Below are 12,663 nucleotides of genomic sequence, written 5' to 3' on the forward strand. Positions count from 1 at the left end.
AGAGGGGCTGAAACAGAGGGGCTGAAATAGAGGGTCTGAAACAGAGGGGCTGATTCAGAGGGGCTGAAACAGAGGGGCTGAATCAGAGGGGCTGAAACAGAGGGGCTGAAACAGAGGGCGAGAAACAGAGAGGCTGAAACAGAGGGCGAGAAACAGAGGGGCTGAAACAGAGGGCGAGAAACAGAGGGGCTGAAACAGAGGGGCTGAAACAGAGGGGCTGAAACAGAGGGCGAGAAACAGAGGGGCTGAAACAGATGGCGAGAAACAGAGGGGCTGAAACAGAGGGCGAGAAACAGAGGGGCTGAATCAGAGGGGCTGAAACAGAGGGGCTGAAACAGAGGGCGAGAAACAGAGGGGCTGAAACAGAGGGCGAGAAACAGAGGGGCTGAATCAGAGGGGCTGAAACAGAGGGCGAGAAACAGAGGGGCTGAAACAGAGGGCGAGAAACAGAGGGGCTAAAACAGAGGGCGATAAACAGAGGGGCTGAAACAGAGGGCAAGAAACAGAGGGGCTGAAACCGAGTTGCTGAAACAGAAGGGCTGAAACAGAGGGGCTGAAACAGAGGGCGAGAAACAGAGGAGCTGAATCAGAGGGGCTGAAACAGAGGGGCTGAAACAGAGGGGCTGAATCAGAGGGGCTGAAACAGAAGGCGAGAAACAGACGGGCTGAAACAGAGGGCGAGAAACAGAGGGGCAGAAACAGAGGGCGAGAAACAGTGGGGCTGAAACAGAGGGGCTGAAACAGAGGGCAAGAAACAGAGGGGCTGAAACAGAGGGCGAGAAACAGAGGGGCTGAAACAGAGGGGCTGAAACAGAGGGGCTGAAACAGAGGGCGAGAAACAGAGGGGCTGAAACAAAGGGCGAGAAACAGAGTGGCTGAAACAGAGGGCGAGAAACAGAGGGGCTGAAACAGAGGGGCTGAATCGGAGGGGCTGAAACAGAGGGGCTGAAACAGAGGGGCTGAAACAGAGGGCAAGAAACAGAGGGGCTGAAACAGAGGGGCTGAAACAGAGGGGCAGAAACAGAGGGCGAGAAACAGAGGGGCTGAATCAGAGGGGCTGAATCAGAGGGGCTGAAACAGAGGGGCTGAAACAGAGGGCGAGAAACAGAGGGGCTGAATCAGAGGGGCTGAATCAGAGGGGCTGAAACAGAGGGGCTAAAACAGAGGGCGAGAAACTAAGGGACTGAATCAGAGGGGCTTGAACAGTGGGGCTGAAACAGACGGGCTGAAACAGAGAGCCTGAAACAGAGGGGCTGAAACAGAGGGGCTGAAATAGAGGGGCTGAAACAGAGGGGCTGAAACAGAGGGCGAGAAACTAAGGTACTGAATCAGAGGGGCTGAAACAGAGGGGCTGAAATAGAGGGTCTGAAACAGAGGGGCTGAATCAGAGGGGCTGAAACAGAGGGGCTGAATCAGAGGGGCTGAAACAGAGGGCGAGAAACAGAGGGGCTGAAACAGAGGGGCTGAATCAGAGGGGCTGAAACAGAGGGGCTGAAACAGAGGTCGAGAAACAGAGAGGCTGAAACAGAGGGCGAGAAACAGAGGGGCTGAAACAGAGGGCGAGAAACAGAGGGGCTGAAACAGAGGGGCTGAAACAGAGGGGCTGAAACAGAGGGCGAGAAACAGAGGGGCTGAAACAGAGGGGCTGAAACAGAGGGCGAGAAACAGTGGGGCTGAAACAGAGGAGCTGAAACAGTGGGGCTGAAACAGAGCGGCTGAAACAGAGGGCGAGAAATAGAGGGGCTGAAACACAGGGCGAGAAACAGAGGGGCTGAAACAGAGGGCGAGAAGCAGAGGGGCTGAAACAGAGGGGCTGAAACAGAGGGGCTGAAACAGAGGGCGAGAAAAAGAGGGGCTGAAAAAGAGGGCGAGAAACAGAGTGGCTGAAACAGAGGGCGAGAAATAGAGGGGCTGAATCAGAGGAGCTGAAACAGAGGGCGAGAAACAGAGGGGCTGAAACAGAGGGCGAGGAACAGTGGGGCTGAAACAGAGGGGCTGAAACAGAGGGTGAGAAACAGAGGGGCTGAAACAGAGGGCGAGAAACAGAGGGGCTGAAACAGAGGGTCTGAAACAGAGGGGCTGAATCAGAGGGGCTGATTCAGAGGGGCTGAAACAGTGGGGCTGAATAAGAGGGGCTGAAACAGAGGGCGAGAAACAGAGGGGCTGAAACAAAGGGGCTGAAACAGTGGAGCTGAAACAGAGGGGCTGAAACAGAGGGCGAGAAATAGAGGGGCTGAAACAGAGGGCGAGAAACAGAGGGGCTGAAACAGAGGGCGAGAAACAGAGGGGCTGAAACAGAGGGCGAGAAACAGAGGGGCTGAAACAGAGGGCGAGAAACAGCAGGGCTGAAACAGAGGTGCTGAAATAGAGGGTGAGAAACAGAGGGGATGAAACAGAGGGCGAGAAACAGAGGGGCTGAAACAGAGGGGCTGAAACAGAGGGGCTGATTCAGAGGGGCTGAAACAGAGGGGCTGAATCGAAGGGGCTGAAACAGAGGGCGAGAAACAGAGGGGCTGAAACAGAGAGCGAGAAACAGAGTAACAGAAACAGAGGGCGAGAAACAGAGGGGCTGAAACAGAGGGGCTGAAACAGAGAGTGCGAAACAAAGGGGCTGAAACAGAGGGCGAGAAACAGAGGGGCTGAAACAGAGGGTCTGAAACAGAGGGGCTGAAACAGAGGGCAAGAAACAGAGGGGCTGAAACCGAGTGGCTGAAACAGAAGGGCTGAAACAGAGGGGCTGAAACAGAGGGCGAGAAACAGAGGGGCTGAATCAGAGGGGCTGAATCAGAGGGGCTGAAACAGAGGGCCTGAATCAGAGGGGCTGAAACAGAAGGCGAGAAACAGAGGGGCTGAAACAGAGGGCGAGAAACAGAGGGGCAGAAACAAAGGGCGAGAAACAGAGGGGCTGAAACAGAGGGGATGAAACAGAGGGCAAGAAACAGAGGGGCTGAAACAGAGGGCGAGAAACAGAGGGGCTGAAACAGATGTGCTGAAACAGAGCGGCTGAAACAGAGGGCGAGAAACAGAGGGGCTGAAACAGAGGGCGACAAACAGAGGGGCTGAAACAAAGGGCGAGAAACAGAGGGGCTGAAACAGAGGGGCTGAACCAGAGGGGCTGAAACAGAGGGGCTGAAACGGAGGGGCTGAAACAGAGGGGCTGGAACAGAGGGGCTGAAACAGAGGGCAAGAAACAGAGGGGCTGAAACAGAGGGGCTGAAACAGATGGGCAGAAACAGAGGGCGAGAAACAGAGGGCGAGAAACAGAGGGCCTGAAACAGAGTGGCTGAAACAGAGGGGCTGAAACAGATGTGGAGAAACAGAGGGGCTGAAACTGAGGGCGAGAAACAGAGAGGCTGAATCAGAGGGGCTGAAACAGAGGGCGAGAAACAGAGGGGCTGAAACAGAGGGCGAGAAACAGAGGGGCTGAAACAGAGGGCGAGAAACAGAGGGGCTGATTCAGAGGGGCTGAAACAGAGGGGCTGAATCAGAGGGGCTGAAACAGAGGGCGAGAAACAGGGGGCTGAAACAGAGGGCGAGAAACAGAGGGGCTGAAACAGAGGGGCTGAAACAGAGAATGCGAAACAGAGGGGCTGAAACAGAGGGCGAGAAACAGAGGGTCTGAAACAGAGGTCGAGAAACAGAGGGGCTGAAACAGAGGGCAAGAAACAGAGGGGCTGAAACCGAGTGGCTGAAACAGTAGGGCTGAAACAGAGGGGCTGAAACAGAGGGCGAGAAACAGAGGGGCTGAATCAGAGGAGCTGAATCAGAGGGGCTGAAACAGAGGGCCTGAATCAGAGGGGCTGAAACAGAAGGCGAGAAACAGAGGGGCTGAAACAGAGGGGCTGAAACAGAGGGGCAGAAACAGAGGGCGAGAAACAGAGGGGCTGAATCAGAGGGGCTGAATCAGAGGGGCTGAATCAGAGGGGCTGAAACAGAGGGGCTGAAACAGAGGGGCTGAATCGGAGGGGCTGAAACAGAGGGGCTGAAACAGAGGGGCTGAAACAGAGGGCAAGAAACAGAGGGGCTGAAACAGAGGGGCTGAAACAGAGGGGCAGAAACAGAGGGCGAGAAACAGAGGGGCTGAATCAGAGGGGCTGAATCAGAGGGGCTGAATCAGAGGGGCTGAAACAGAGGGGCTGAAACAGAGGGCGAGAAACAGAGGGGCTGAAACAGAGGGAGAGAAACAGAGGGGCTGAAACAGACGGGCTGAAACAGAGAGCCTGAAACTGAGGGGCTGAAACAGAGGGGCTGAAATAGAGGGGCTGAAACAGAGGGGCTGAAACAGAGGGCGTGAAACAGAGGGGCTGAATCAGAGGGGCTGAAACAGAGGGGCTGAAACAGAGGGGCTGAAACAGAGGGGCTGAAATAGAGGGTCTGAAACAGAGGGGCTGATTCAGAGGGGCTGAAACAGAGGGGCTGAATCAGAGGGGCTGAAACAGAGGGGCTGAAACAGAGGGCGAGAAACAGAGAGGCTGAAACAGAGGGCGAGAAACAGAGGGGCTGAAACAGAGGGCGAGAAACAGAGGGGCTGAAACAGAGGGGCTGAAACAGAGGGGCTGAAACAGAGGGCGAGAAACAGAGGGGCTGAAACAGATGGCGAGAAACAGAGGGGCTGAAACAGAGGGCGAGAAACAGAGGGGCTGAATCAGAGGGGCTGAAACAGAGGGGCTGAAACAGAGGGCGAGAAACAGAGGGGCTGAAACAGAGGGCGAGAAACAGAGGGGCTGAATCAGAGGGGCTGAAACAGAGGGCGAGAAACAGAGGGGCTGAAACAGAGGGCGAGAAACAGAGGGGCTAAAACAGAGGGCGATAAACAGAGGGGCTGAAACAGAGGGCAAGAAACAGAGGGGCTGAAACCGAGTTGTTGAAACAGAAGGGCTGAAACAGAGGGGCTGAAACAGAGGGCGAGAAACAGAGGAGCTGAATCAGAGGGGCTGAAACAGAGGGGCTGAAACAGAGGGGCTGAATCAGAGGGGCTGAAACAGAAGGCGAGAAACAGACGGGCTGAAACAGAGGGCGAGAAACAGAGGGGCAGAAACAGAGGGCGAGAAACAGTGGGGCTGAAACAGAGGGGCTGAAACAGAGGGCAAGAAACAGAGGGGCTGAAACAGAGGGCGAGAAACAGAGGGGCTGAAACAGAGGGGCTGAAACAGAGGGGCTGAAACAGAGGGCGAGAAACAGAGGGGCTGAAACAAAGGGCGAGAAACAGAGTGGCTGAAACAGAGGGCGAGAAACAGAGGGGCTGAAACAGAGGGGCTGAATCGGAGGGGCTGAAACAGAGGGGCTGAAACAGAGGGGCTGAAACAGAGGGCAAGAAACAGAGGGGCTGAAACAGAGGGGCTGAAACAGAGGGGCAGAAACAGAGGGCGAGAAACAGAGGGGCTGAATCAGAGGGGCTGAATCAGAGGGGCTGAAACAGAGGGGCTGAAACAGAGGGCGAGAAACAGAGGGGCTGAATCAGAGGGGCTGAATCAGAGGGGCTGAAACAGAGGGGCTAAAACAGAGGGCGAGAAACTAAGGGACTGAATCAGAGGGGCTTGAACAGTGGGGCTGAAACAGACGGGCTGAAACAGAGAGCCTGAAACAGAGGGGCTGAAACAGAGGGGCTGAAATAGAGGGGCTGAAACAGAGGGGCTGAAACAGAGGGCGAGAAACTAAGGTACTGAATCAGAGGGGCTGAAACAGAGGGGCTGAAATAGAGGGTCTGAAACAGAGGGGCTGAATCAGAGGGGCTGAAACAGAGGGGCTGAATCAGAGGGGCTGAAACAGAGGGCGAGAAACAGAGGGGCTGAAACAGAGGGGCTGAATCAGAGGGGCTGAAACAGAGGGGCTGAAACAGAGGTCGAGAAACAGAGAGGCTGAAACAGAGGGCGAGAAACAGAGGGGCTGAAACAGAGGGCGAGAAACAGAGGGGCTGAAACAGAGGGGCTGAAACAGAGGGGCTGAAACAGAGGGCGAGAAACAGAGGGGCTGAAACAGAGGGGCTGAAACAGAGGGCGAGAAACAGTGGGGCTGAAACAGAGGAGCTGAAACAGTGGGGCTGAAACAGAGCGGCTGAAACAGAGGGCGAGAAATAGAGGGGCTGAAACACAGGGCGAGAAACAGAGGGGCTGAAACAGAGGGCGAGAAGCAGAGGGGCTGAAACAGAGGGGCTGAAACAGAGGGGCTGAAACAGAGGGCGAGAAAAAGAGGGGCTGAAAAAGAGGGCGAGAAACAGAGTGGCTGAAACAGAGGGCGAGAAATAGAGGGGCTGAATCAGAGGAGCTGAAACAGAGGGCGAGAAACAGAGGGGCTGAAACAGAGGGCGAGGAACAGTGGGGCTGAAACAGAGGGGCTGAAACAGAGGGTGAGAAACAGAGGGGCTGAAACAGAGGGCGAGAAACAGAGGGGCTGAAACAGAGGGTCTGAAACAGAGGGGCTGAATCAGAGGGGCTGATTCAGAGGGGCTGAAACAGTGGGGCTGAATAAGAGGGGCTGAAACAGAGGGCGAGAAACAGAGGGGCTGAAACAAAGGGGCTGAAACAGTGGAGCTGAAACAGAGGGGCTGAAACAGAGGGCGAGAAATAGAGGGGCTGAAACAGAGGGCGAGAAACAGAGGGGCTGAAACAGAGGGCGAGAAACAGAGGGGCTGAAACAGAGGGCGAGAAACAGAGGGGCTGAAACAGAGGGCGAGAAACAGCAGGGCTGAAACAGAGGTGCTGAAACAGAGGGTGAGAAACAGAGGGGATGAAACAGAGGGCGAGAAACAGAGGGGCTGAAACAGAGGGGCTGAAACAGAGGGGCTGATTCAGAGGGGCTGAAACAGAGGGGCTGAATCGAAGGGGCTGAAACAGAGGGCGAGAAACAGAGGGGCTGAAACAGAGAGCGAGAAACAGAGTAACAGAAACAGAGGGCGAGAAACAGAGGGGCTGAAACAGAGGGGCTGAAACAGAGAGTGCGAAACAAAGGGGCTGAAACAGAGGGCGAGAAACAGAGGGGCTGAAACAGAGGGTCTGAAACAGAGGGGCTGAAACAGAGGGCAAGAAACAGAGGGGCTGAAACCGAGTGGCTGAAACAGAAGGGCTGAAACAGAGGGGCTGAAACAGAGGGCGAGAAACAGAGGGGCTGAATCAGAGGGGCTGAATCAGAGGGGCTGAAACAGAGGGCCTGAATCAGAGGGGCTGAAACAGAAGGCGAGAAACAGAGGGGCTGAAACAGAGGGGCTGAAACAGAAGGGCTGAAACAGAGGGGCTGAAACAGAGGGCGAGAAACAGTGGGGCTGAAACAGAGGGGATGAAACAGAGGGCAAGAAACAGAGGGGCTGAAACAGAGGGCGAGAAACAGAGGGGCTGAAACAGATGTGCTGAAACAGAGCGGCTGAAACAGAGGGCGAGAAACAGAGGGGCTGAAACAGAGGGCGACAAACAGAGGGGCTGAAACAAAGGGCGAGAAACAGAGGGGCTGAAACAGAGGGGCTGAACCAGAGGGGCTGAAACAGAGGGGCTGAAACGGAGGGGCTGAAACAGAGGGGCTGGAACAGAGGGGCTGAAACAGAGGGCAAGAAACAGAGGGGCTGAAACAGAGGGGCTGAAACAGATGGGCAGAAACAGAGGGCGAGAAACAGAGGGCGAGAAACAGAGGGCCTGAAACAGAGTGGCTGAAACAGAGGGGCTGAAATAGAGGGTCTGAAACAGAGGGGCTGAAATAGAGGGTCTGAAACAGAGGGGCTGAATCAGAGGGGCTGAAACAGAGGGGCTGAATCAGAGGGGTTGAAACAGAGGGGCTGACACAGAGGGCGAGAAACAGAGAGGCTGAAACAGAGGGCGAGAAACAGTGGGGCTGAAACAGAGGGCGAGAAACAGAGGGGCTGAAACAGAGGGGCTGAAACAGAGGGGCTGAAACAGAGGGCGAGAAACAGAGGGGCTGAAACAGATGTGGAGAAACAGAGGGGCTGAAACTGAGGGCGAGAAACAGAGAGGCTGAATCAGAGGGGCTGAAACAGAGGGCGAGAAACAGAGGGGCTGAAACAGAGGGCGAGAAACAGAGGGGCTGAAACAGAGGGCGAGAAACAGAGGGGCTGATTCAGAGGGGCTGAAACAGAGGGGCTGAATCAGAGGGGCTGAAACAGAGGGCGAGAAACAGGGGGCTGAAACAGAGGGCGAGAAACAGAGGGGCTGAAACAGAGGGGCTGAAACAGAGAATGCGAAACAGAGGGGCTGAAACAGAGGGCGAGAAACAGAGGGTCTGAAACAGAGGTCGAGAAACAGAGGGGCTGAAACAGAGGGCAAGAAACAGAGGGGCTGAAACCGAGTGGCTGAAACAGTAGGGCTGAAACAGAGGGGCTGAAACAGAGGGCGAGAAACAGAGGGGCTGAATCAGAGGAGCTGAATCAGAGGGGCTGAAACAGAGGGCCTGAATCAGAGGGGCTGAAACAGAAGGCGAGAAACAGAGGGGCTGAAATATAGGGCGAGAAACAGAGGGGAAGAAACAGAGGGCGAGAAACAGTGGGGCTGAAACAGCGGGGCTGAAACAGAGGGCGAGAAACAGAGGGGCTGAAACAGAGGGCGAGAAACAGAGGGGCTGAAACAGTGGGGCTGAAGCAGAGGGGCTGAAACAGAGGGCGAGAAACAGAGGGGCTGAAACAAAGGGCGAGAAACAGAGGGGCTGAAACAGAGGGGCAGAAACAGAGGGGCTGAAACAGAGGGGCTGAATCGGAGGGGCTGAAACAGAGGGGCTCAAACAGAGGGCAAGAAACAGAGGGGCTGAAACAGAGGGGCTGAAACAGAGGGGCAGAAACAGAGGGCGAGAAACAGAGGGGCTGAATCGGAGGGGCTGAATCAGAGGGGCTGAATCAGAGGGGCTGAAACAGAGGGGCTGAAACAGAGGGCGAGAAACTAAGGTACTGAATCAGAGGGGCTGAAACAGAGGGGCTGAAACAGAGGGGCTGAAACAGACGGGCTGATACAGAGAGCCTGAAACAGAGTGGCTGAAACAGAGGGGCTGAAATAGAGGGTCTGAAACAGAGGGGCTGAATCAGAGGGGCTGAAACAGAGGGCTGAATCAGAGGGGCTGAAACAGAGGGCGAGAAACAGAGGGGCTGAAACAGAGGTCGAGAAACAGAGAGGCTGAAACAGAGGGCGAGAAACAGAGGGGCTGAAACAGAGGGCGAGAAACAGAGGGGCTGAAACAGAGGGGCTGAAACAGAGGGGCTGAAACAGAGGGCGAGAAACAGAGGGGCTGAAAGAGATGGCGAGAAACAGAGGGGCTGAAACAGAGGGCGAGAAACAGAGGGGCTGAAACAGAGGGGCTGAAACAGACGGGCTGAAACAGAGAGCCAGAAACAGAGTGTCTGAAACAGAGGGGCTGAAATAGAGGGTCTGAAACAGAGGGGCTGAATCAGAGGGGCTGAAACAGAGGGGCTGAATCAGAGGGGCTGAAACAGAGGGCGAGAAACAGAGGGGCTGAAACAGAGGTCGAGAAACAGAGAGGCTGAAACAGAGGGCGAGAAACAGAGGGGCTGAAACAGAGGGCGAGAAACAGAGGGGCTGAAACAGAGGGGCTGAAACAGAGGGGCTGAAACAGAGGGCGAGAAACAGAGGGGCTGAAAGAGATGGCGAGAAACAGAGGGGCTGAATCAGAGGGCGAGAAACAGAGGGGCTGAATCAGAGGGGCTGAAACAGAGGGCGAGAAACAGAGGGGCTGAAACAGAGGGCGAGAAACAGAGGGGCTGAAACAGAGGTGCTGAAACAGAGGGTGAGAAACAGAGGGGCTGAAACAGAGGGCGAGAAACAGAGGGGCTGAATCAGAGGGGCTGAAACAGAGGGGCTGATTCAGAGGGGCTGAAACAGAGGGGCTGAATCAGAGGGGCTGAAACAGAGGGCGAGAAACAGAGCGGCTGAAACAGAGAGCGAGAAACAGAGGAGCAGAAACAGAGGGCGAGAAACAGAGGGGCTGAAACAGAGGGGCTGAAACAGAGAGTGCAAAACATAGGGGCTTAAACAGAGGGCGAGAAACAGAGGGGCTGAAAAAGAGGGCGAGAAACAGAGGGGCTGAAACAGAGGGGCTGAAACCGAGTGGCTGAAACAGAAGGGCTGAAACAGAGGGGCTGAAACAGAGGGCGAGAAACAGAGGGGCTGAATCAGAGGGGCTGAATCAGAGGGGCTGAAACAGAGGGGCTGAATCAGAGGGGCTGAAACAGAAGGCGAGAAACAGAGGGGCTGAAACAGAGGCCGAGAAACAGAGGGGCAGAAACAGAGGGCGACAAACAGAGGGGCTGAAACAGAGGGGCTGAAACAGAGGGCAAGAAACAGAGGGGCTGAAACAGAGGGGCTGAAACAGAGGGCGAGAAATAGAGGGGCTGAAACAAAGGGCGAGAAACAGAGGGGCTGAAACAGAGGGGCAGAAACAGAGGGGCTGAAACAGAGGGGCTGAATCGGAGGGGCTGAAACAGAGGGGCTGAAACAGAGGGGCTGAAACAGAGAGCAAGAAACAGAGGGGCTGAAACAGAGGGGCTGAAACAGAGGGGCAGAAACAGAGGGCGAGAAACAGAGGGGCTGAATCAGAGGGGCTGAATCAGAGGGGCTGAAACAGAGGGGCTGAAACAGAGGGCGAGAAACAGAGGGGCTGAATCACAGGGGCTGAATCAGAGGGGCTGAAACAGAGGGGCTGAAACAGACGGGCTGAAACAGAGAGCCTGAAACAGAGTGGCTGAAACAGAGGGGCTGAAATAGAGGGTCTGAATCAGAGGGGCTGATTCAGAGGGGCTGAAACAGAGGGGCTGAATCAGAGGGGCTGAAACAGAGCGGCTGAAACAGAGGGCGAGAAACAGAGAGGCTGAAACTGAGGGCGAGAAACAGAGGGGCTGAAACAGAGGGCGAGAAACAGAGGGGCTGAAACAGAGGGGCTTAAACAGAGGGGCTGAAACAGAGGGCGAGAAACAGAGGGGCTGAAACAGATGGCGAGAAACAGAGGGGCTGAAACAGAGGGCGAGAAACAGAGGGGCTGAATCAGAGGGGCTGAAACAGAGGGCGAGAAACAGAGGGGCTGAAACAGAGGGGCTGAAACAGAGGGGCTGAAACAGAGGGCGAGAAACAGAGGGGCTGAAACAGAGGGCGAGAAACAGAGGGGCTGAATCAGAGGGGCTGAAACAGAGGGCGAGAAACAGAGGGGCTGAAACAGAGGGGCTGAAACAGAGGGCAAGAAACAGAGGGGCTGAAACAGAGGGCGAGAAACAGAGGGGCTGAAACAGAGGGGCTGAAACAGAGGGGCTGAAACAGAGAGCGAGAAACAGAGGGGCTGAAACAGAGGGCCAGAAACAGAGGGGCTGAAACCGAGTGGCTGAAACAGAAGGTCTGAAACAGAGGGGCTGAAACAGAGGGCGAGAAACAGAGGGGCTGAATCAGAGGGGCTGAATCAGAGGGGCTGAAACAGAGGGCCTGAATCAGAGGGGCTGAAACAGAAGGCGAGAAACAGAGGGGCAGAAACAGAGGGCGAGAAACAGTGGGGCTGAAACAGAGGGGCTGAAACAGAGGGCAAGAAACAGAGGGGCTGAAACAGAGAGCGAGAAACAGAGGGGCTGAAACAGAGGGGCTGAAGCAGAGGATCTGAAACAGAGGGCGAGAAACAGAGGGGCTGAAACAAAGGGCGAGAAACAGAGGTGCTGAAACAGAGGGGCAGAAACAGAGGGGCTGAAACAGAGGGGCTGAATCGGAGGGGCTGAAACAGAGGGGCTGAAACAGAGGGGCTGAAACAGAGAGTGCGAAACAGAGGGGCTGAAACAGAGGGCGAGAAACAGAGGGGCTAAAACAGAGGGCGATAAACAGAGGGGCTGAAACAGAGGGCAAGAAACAGAGGGGCTGAAACCGAGTGGCTGAAACAGAAGGGCTGAAACAGAGGGGCTGAAACAGAGGGCGAGAAACAGAGGAGCTGAATCAGAGGGGCTGAAACAGAGGGGCTGAAACAGAGGGGCTGAATCAGAGGGGCTGAAACAGAAGGCGAGAAACAGACGGGCTGAAACAGAGGGGCAGAAACAGAGGGCGAGAAACAGTGGGGCTGAAACAGAGGGGCTGAAACAGAGGGCAAGAAACAGAGGGGCTGAAACAGAGGGCGAGACACAGAGGGGCTGAAACAGAGGGGCTGAAACAGAGGGGCTGAAACAGAGGGCGAGAAACAGAGGGGCTGAAACAAAGGGCGAGAAACAGAGGGGCGGAAACAGAGGGGCAGAAACAGAGGGGCTGAAACAGAGGGGCTGAATCGGAGGGGCTGAAACAGAGGGGCTGAAACAGAGGGGCTGAAACAGAGGGCAAGAAACAGAGGGGCTGAAACAGAGGGGCTGAAACAGAGGGCCAGAAACAGAGGGCGTGAAACAGAGGGGCTGAATCAGAGGGGCTGAATCAGAGGGGCTGAAACAGAGGGGCTGAAACAGAGGGCGAGAAACAGAGGGGCTGAATCAGAGGGGCTGAATCAGAGGGGCTGAAACAGAGGGGCTAAAACAGAGGGCGAGAAACTAAGGGACTGAATCAGAGGGGCTGAAACAGTGGGGCTGAAACAGACGGGCTGAAACAGAGAGCCTGAAACAGAGGGGCTGAAACAGAGGGGCTGAAATAGAGGGGCTGAAACAGAGGGGCTGAAACAGAGGGCGAGAAACTAAGGTACTGAATCAGAGGGGCTGAAACAGAGGGGCTG

Source organism: Chiloscyllium punctatum, chromosome 49 (genome assembly GCF_047496795.1).
Source record: "Chiloscyllium punctatum isolate Juve2018m chromosome 49, sChiPun1.3, whole genome shotgun sequence".
Classification (NCBI taxonomy): Eukaryota; Metazoa; Chordata; class Chondrichthyes; order Orectolobiformes; family Hemiscylliidae; genus Chiloscyllium; species Chiloscyllium punctatum.